This window comes from Syngnathus typhle, linkage group LG1, assembly GCF_033458585.1.
Source record: "Syngnathus typhle isolate RoL2023-S1 ecotype Sweden linkage group LG1, RoL_Styp_1.0, whole genome shotgun sequence".
NCBI classification, from domain to species: Eukaryota; Metazoa; Chordata; class Actinopteri; order Syngnathiformes; family Syngnathidae; genus Syngnathus; species Syngnathus typhle.
Window position 1 is genome coordinate 24,322,632 of NC_083738.1, and position 7,688 is coordinate 24,330,319.

Consider the following 7,688-nt stretch of genomic DNA (forward strand, 5'->3'; position numbering starts at 1 on the left):
CGTAGCTGCGGGAAAGAAAGCGTGCGCTACATCTTTCCTAATTAAAACAAGATTACAGGAGTCATCGATGGCGGCGAAGGGAATCAATTTGCGAATGTGTGTGTGTGGGGGAGGGGGGTCGTGTACAACCGAACCAAAGTGAGATCAACCTACGTTTGCGTGTCGCGACGAGTGACGTGGGAGGAAAACAGCCGTTTAATCGCAGGCCGATAATCTGCGATGCGATGTTTTTGTTTGAGCGGCTTCACGAGTGATCAAACACCGAGCCGAATCGCTTTATGAACGATGCGGGGCGGAACCAATGAGACGCCATTAGTCACGGATGTAATGCTTGTCGATCTGCCAACTCATGCCAAAAATATTGGGACAGCAAAATACGACAACAGCTGATCGGCGTTCTGTTTTGCTAATGTACTGTAAGACACTCGCCGTAAAATTTGATTACTGGTTGAATCTCGGGGTATGTTCTGAACTCCCGTTTACACGGCAGAGTCGAAGTGAAGAATACCCGCTTGTCCATCTGGCGGCCTTGTTTCTCTTGCCTCCCATCACCGTGCTTCCAATTAGAAGTTGCGCATCGCGGTGGCCGCCAGATGGTCGGGATGACGGAGCCAAACCTTTTTCGGGGCTGCGACGTCTGCGGAGAAATCAGGCGACCTGCCCGCATTCCCCTCACGCGCAATTATTACAGGGAGGCTTTGGGAATTGAGTGTGGTAAAATCCCCCAACTGCGCTCGTGGGAGAGCAGTTCTCTTCCCAATAATTACTTTTTTTGCCTTTTACAAAACATACTTGACATTGACTTTCTAAAAATATTTACTCAACTGCTGTTGGAATTTTAATTTGAGGCAACTTGAGCGGTTCCCACTGTAGAGTAAAAATCACAGCCATTGACAGCTATAGCAGACATTATTTTACTTATACATTATTTTAGTGAATGACTTTTAAGGGCTATACTCGAAGTATTTCCTCAAATATTGAACAAGGGTTTTGTAGGAATGTGATTATTAGGTTGCTAAGCTTTTATGTGGACTGCTTGCTTCAAGCGATTCCAAAGATGAAGGCTTTCCTCGAATAGCGGCTGGGCTGTTTATTCACGCCGATGAAGGAGGCGTCTCTTCTGAAGTAGATATCCATCAGGGAGGCCGTCAGTCGAGGGTCTTCGATTTTAATGGTTTCGCTACTTGAAAATCAACACTTTACTATAAATAGTGACCAGGGGGCGTTTATCGGCCAAGATGAAGATGTCTTGTCGTGGGGAGGCCTTCAATTGGAGCATTTTATTTCAGAAATTAATAAATAATTCCACAAATTTTGGCTGGACTCTTTATTAACGCAGATCAGATTATTTGTCCTCTTCAATTTGAGAGGTTCCACTGTGCTAAAAACCCGATTATCTACACCATGGATTGTCAACCGTTGGTTTGCGGCCTTCTAGTGGTCGGAGGCGGGATTGCAGGTGGTCTGCGAAATTGGAAATCGAAATCAAATGCCATTTTTAAAAATAGAATTGACTTATCAATTAGACTTGATATATTTTTCCAGCTAATTTTGCGAATCATCTACCCAGACAAATTATGTCAGATGAGATTCCCAAAATAGATTTACATTGAATGCTACACTTAGCGTATTTCCTTAAATTAATGGTCAGGCTGTTTATTTACTCCAATGGGAATGTTGTCACTTGGGGGGAGGCCTACAGCTGTGCTACAACAAAACGCAGAATGAGATATTTGGAATTGTGATAATGATTCCCGTGACAGCACCGCTTGTTCACAGCCACCCCCCACGGCCCCACTTAAGTTGAAGGTGCAATCTCTCGCTGACCCCCGCTTACACGTTCCAGGAACCTCGGGAGGAATCTATTGAATCGGAATCGTTGGAGGTATCCGCCAAATTAGCCCATTTTCACATGTCAAACGAAAAGTCGAATGTGGAGGCGTTTGCCACTTTGCTTTTTTCTCTCGTGTTGGCGGAACTAGATTTTTTTTTTTTTCCTGGAGCGAACTCGCGGTTGGCAGCCGACCAAGATGGTGGATAACGATATTCTATGAGAATGCGCAGACTAGTATTCTCTCGTGTGGGGACCTACTTCACTTCATATTTGCGGCACAACAGAGAGGTGAAGTTTTGAGCACTTCAGCAGTGCTCTGAATTTAATTGGGTGATTTGCCAGCCATTTTTTTTTTTAGTAATTGATTTCTCATTTTTGTGGTTTGACTCCGTCGCCCGTGCTTCATTGTACATTTGTCCAGTATTTACCATTTACGATATATATTTATACATGATAGGGTTAATTTTTTAACCTTGTTTGATTCAGTCATGGACAAAACAAAATCAACAGAATCAAAATTGTCTTTCTGTCGTTATACTGTTTTTCAAAAATCATTCAATCCTGTTGGAGGTGCCTCTTTTTTTTCCAGTAAGACAAATACATCTTGAACTAGGCTGGCCTTGCCGCTACCCAAGGAGACTCCGGAGCACCGAACGTTTTGTTGACAGTCGCCCCGGAAGAAGTTGTGAGCGGGGGAGAGACGCACAAGTAGGTCAGCTCTGAGGCGTTTGTTACATCATCATCATCATGCATATTCATCATCGCCCAGTTGTTACGGAGTGAACTCACTCCACACAGACACTCTTTTCTCTTCCCCTTAATCAACCCATTATGGGATGAATTATAAATTGTGATATTTTTACTTCAAAGGGGGGAATCGTTTTCATGCACACTGCCAATTAGGTACAAAGCCAAGGTGGTTGCCAGGCAGCCGGCGGGGTTAGCCTGCCGAGTTCCTGTACCGGGCCATTTAGTGGGCGGGAGCTCCTGTGGCTGTCTGCGAACGCCTCAACTCCCAATAAAAAAAAAAAAAAAAAGCCAGCCAATTCGTATTTAGAAGTCAAATCAAAATACTCCAATCGACACCTCTATCGGGCAATGTTGGGTTAGCAGTCACTGAAAAGGCTGCTCGTGACAATTTGTTTAGTTTGTCTTAACAGGCTAGATTTCATCTAGTCCCACAAGATGATGCAAAACATTGACAAAAAAGAGTTGCTGAACTTTCAGATGTTTGTTTTTCAAGGTGCGTTTGCTTTTATCTTTGTGTGCATTGTTTAAATGTCACGGCTAACTCAATAATAATGTGATTTATTTATTCCCGGAAGCATTCATGTTCACTTCTATATAAAACTGTCCTAAACATAAGGTCCCTGACAGAATTTTGAAAATACAAAAATTCAAATAAATTGTTGAGGAAGTTTATTTCCATTGGTTGGCAGCTCTGACTTGCAGAGGTCAAATGTGACATATATATTTTTTGATACGATAAAATTGATAGCAAATGCCACTTTGAGAAACACCGCTTCATGTCTTACTGCAGCAGGTTTCTTTTTTCCATGAGAAGTCATGTGGCTTTAGTCTGCTTTCCATGTTATTCTTCAGGCTTCACAGCCCCCGAAGAAGAAGATGACTATCTGGTAGCATCAAGTCAGCTGAAGGTCATCAGACCTACCAGCACCCTCTCAGCAATGTACCCACTCTGCCCCCCTCCCCAGCCTCCCCGCTTTCATCACCCTTGAAGCATGATCTTGAAAAGATATGACATTGACAGACACATAAACCAGCGGCCTTCTATCTGCCACTCCCTCCCACTGCCCTCCAGTCCTCCAAATAATGGGTCTTTGCCAATAATAAACGAGCGAGAATCACAGGCTGCTTGATCGTTCTTGTGGAGCTTCAGCCGATATTGAAGAAAAGCCCCCGGAGCCCAAGTTGGCAGAGCTGCTATCTTCACCGTCTGCATTATTTATTGCGTGGAAGTGGTTGTGCTTCGAGTGTGGCACAAAAAAAAGAGAAGTCACAAAAAGTCAAAGGAAAAGTCATTCTGTCAAGTTCTTCGTAACGTGAAAAAAAAAAAGCGAGAGGATTCACAATGATTTTGTCGCCATGTTGAAACACTGCGTTACTTTTCGGACTCAAAACCGTATGCGACACTAGGGCACTCTCACCGTGGAGACAGAAAATGGCGTGAAAACACGGCAGAGAAATTAATGTATTCAAGTTAGAGGCGCTTCGTGAGTGGCAACACAAGATGGCCGCCTTCTTCCTGTGTTTTGTTTAGGATCAACTTTTTGGGATCTCGGTAGAGGAAAAAAAAAAATCTAAAACGTGCTCAAGAGTCACTGCAATACTTTCAACGTGATATCACATTTAGGGGAGCGACAACCATTACTTCAAGATATTCGTTACTTGTATACAGTAAATGTTACTTAAAAATATTTATCGCTTTTGTAATGAACCTATATAATAACCTAAAATAGACATCTATATCAGGTCACAGAAATAACCAATTCACATGTACGGATCAATAAGCTTCTTAAACACAAATCCAAACAACTTCTGTATGTTATTTCTACAACTTACAGAAGGTTCAGACTTTAACATTTCGAAATATGATCATATTTGATGTTTTTAATTTAGACGTCTATTTTAGGTCTATACCGAGACCAATTTTAGACGTCTAAATTAAGTCTATAGAAAGCTATTAAAAGCTTGCTTGGGGTGACCTTTCACGCATCCGACTGTGTAATACTGTTTGTTGTATCATGTTGTATGTCTTGGATATTGCGTGAATAAACTAAACTAAACTAAACTAAACATAGACCAGACGTCTAATAGACATCTATGGCTGACAGGGTATGCAATCAGCTACGAGAGTTAGCATGTAAAATACACAAGAGTTAGCGTGTAAAACACTTGAGACTTGCTAACCAGGAAGCTAACATGAGTAATATTAGCATGCTTTGGGTCTCACGTTACTTTACAAAGTGGAGAAGAGCAAGGAAGCAGCTATTTTATACTGAGAAATAAATCATTTGACTGTTGGGGGGGCCTAAACAAGAAAGTGTTAGCATGTCTGAAATGTTCCCAGCGTGAATGTTCGTACGTCTAAAAATCGGCGATATAACAGGGGGAAAATGGTACAATACCTTCCCAGGGTTGAAACCACTGTGTTGAGGTTTTTCACGGAGACATTTCGTTGTCTTCCGGACGCCGACCGGCGTCTCGACCGACGGGCGTCTCGACGGGCTGTCGCTTTCGATCCGACCCACATCACGCCGTCGCAACTGTCGCCTTGCCTTCTTGCCCACCTCGCCTCCCCCATTGTCCCTTGGCTGCACGTCACGCGTCTGTCATATTTGTGGTGATTCACGGCCAAGCCTTCCCTCCCACACTCCCGCACTCAATTATACGCCGTTCCCTCTCCGCGGTCGTAGTCTTTGTTCCCCGGTTGTTACTTAGAATCTCCTGGGCTGTCAGTCTTTCCGCTCCAAAGCTGCCTGTTTGACCTTTCCAGTACGTCACGTTCATATCGCGGTTGAATGCAAAGTGTCGGTCCGGGGAGACAGATCAACACTGTGACTACCTCAACACTCTAGGCGCCTTATTTGGTACCGAGACAGTAAAAATAGACATTTTGGTATTCTCCACAAACCAATTGTCCAGCAGTCACCCCATTTTCCAGGAATGATTATTGGCGTTTTGGAAATACTTTTTACTACATTCCCACCAGTGTATTTCAATTGATGTCAATTTTTCACCTTCTGATGGGATTGGCTGATATTTTTTTCTAAATTTGCTTATCAGTGATCGGCTCCTAAATCCTGATTGCGTAAAGCCTATTGTAGATAACCTAGTCCACATCAAATAATCAGATGTTTTGAAAAATGTTCAGTTTTTGTTTTTATGGTGTAATCTACAAAAGCTTTGTCTTGTAATTTATAGTTGTGATGTTTCAGCAAAAAAAAAACCCCACCTGTTTAACAGTTAATTTACAAATTTTTATTTAAAACATATATTACATTATGAAAACCGGATGTTTCTGTGATTAAGGGCTTTATAAATAAATTTGACTTATCCAATTAAAAAATATCCAGTGAAAATGGGTTCAATTACTATTAGTCAGGTCATACTGTGGAGCGTTGCCATTCTGAAGCGCTTCCAGACTTTGCAACAATGACATCAGCCGCCCTAATGAGAAATGAGTGCGGTAAAATGCTGTGCGACAGCATCGTCCGTCTTCATGATGTTCCGCCGCCCCATCACCCAGGCCTAGGGCAAGTCAAAGGACAAACGTGTGCACTGGCGGGATGGAACGCTAACTTCTGTATCAGCATTTCAACCTCTCCGGTGGGGGCAAACTGACCCCAGGGGGTGGTTGAATAAGGTAAAGACATTACGCGTCGCTCCAAAGTCAAACCCGGGGAATTGGTTTGAAACATAACGGAGTGCATTCCACCCACACCAAAATACCCAATTTAGCATCATTTATCCTGTTGGCACACATGGTTCCAACTTCCAATAACACAGATAAAAGCAACTTTTTTTTAATTTCAATTTTTAAGGCCACAGTATCACCTTCATTTTAGTTGCACCATGTCAGGAAGTCTATTCCCCTTAATTTTCAGTTTTTGTACATACCTTAAGCGTGGGTGCAAACTCCTTTTTGTTGTGTCCCACAATGTGCAATTTTGATGTTTTAGCAGGAAACATGAAGGTGACATAGTTGGCCTTCGTGGAGTCACATACTGTAAATGACATGATGGGCCGTATCTGGCCTCGAGTTTAACACATTGTGGCTGACTAAAATAATTCAGGATGTAAGCTAATGCTCGTTATATCAAATGAGTGAAATTAGAGAATTATTTCTTGGTTACTTTTTTGAGTCGGGCTAATTCCTGAACAATACGATTCTGAAGGTCATTCTTACTTTCTTTTGGCCATAAATAAAATCAAAATCGGATGCAAATGAATTACATCTCGGTAAGATTAACTGCGGCTTCTGCAGTGACAAGAACGGCGTGGTTAATTATCTTGAAAGGGTTGCCATTCTATCAGTACGCAATCACGATTAATTGGCCTGATGGTGAATGCACACAGGCAGGATGGGAATGACCTCGCGTTGAACGAGTTAATGACACACTCCAACGCCTCTTCACAAAATGGAATATCAGACAATGGGCAGTGTTTGGGACTCTGACACGGCTGATACAATTTCTTTTGCGTTTCCAGTGAGTCAACGCATACTGACTGACGCAGAGTTTCCAAAGACTCGTGTCTGAAAAGCCGGTAGCCATAATGGTAGAATGTAAAAACGAACACGGGATGAAGGCGTATGGAAATGTGACATGTATTGTAATTATTGTTTCTGTAGAAATGTTAATTATTATTATGGTGCACATCGGGCCTTGCGAAAAGTTTTATATTTTCAAGTTGTTCTACACAACTACAAGAAAAAAGGGTCTGTAGCGCCCCCTACAGAAATGTAATTTTTTTTTTTTTCAAAAAGCATGATAAACAGTAAAGCTTTTTTACAAGTTTTTTTTTTAAAGATACATAATATTGTCAAGCTTTATTCATCCTCTTAAAGTGTCTACGGAATCAATGGCCAAGGTCATATGTCGGCGAGTCAGCCATGAGCGCAGGCGGGACAGTCGGCGTCCTTTTGACCTTGCCACTCGGAGTCCGCACATTTCCATAATTGCCAACATATGCCATTTGTGCCGGGACAGTATTGAGCTTTCACCGCTAATCACGGCAAAGGGGAAAATAGCGCTTGTGCGTCTGAAGAGTCGGGTTTGAGTGGAAGGTAGCGCAGATGCGGCGAAAACCCTATGGTGGCCTTTCTATTGGG

The 7,688-nt window shown here is 42.5% G+C and overlaps 1 protein-coding gene across 2 annotated transcripts in view; it reads right to left on the reverse strand.

Moving 5' to 3' along the window:
- The window catches only part of LOC133162785 (fatty acid-binding protein, intestinal-like), a 30,274-nt gene extending 24,848 nt beyond the window's left edge, over window positions 1–5,426 (reverse strand). For both annotated transcript variants that reach the window (XM_061292231.1, XM_061292226.1), the window contains exon 1: window positions 4,984–5,426. The gene's annotated coding sequence lies outside the window, so the exon portion shown is untranslated. The remainder of the gene's footprint in view (window positions 1–4,983) is intronic.
- Between the last annotated feature and the right edge of the window lie 2,262 nt (window positions 5,427–7,688).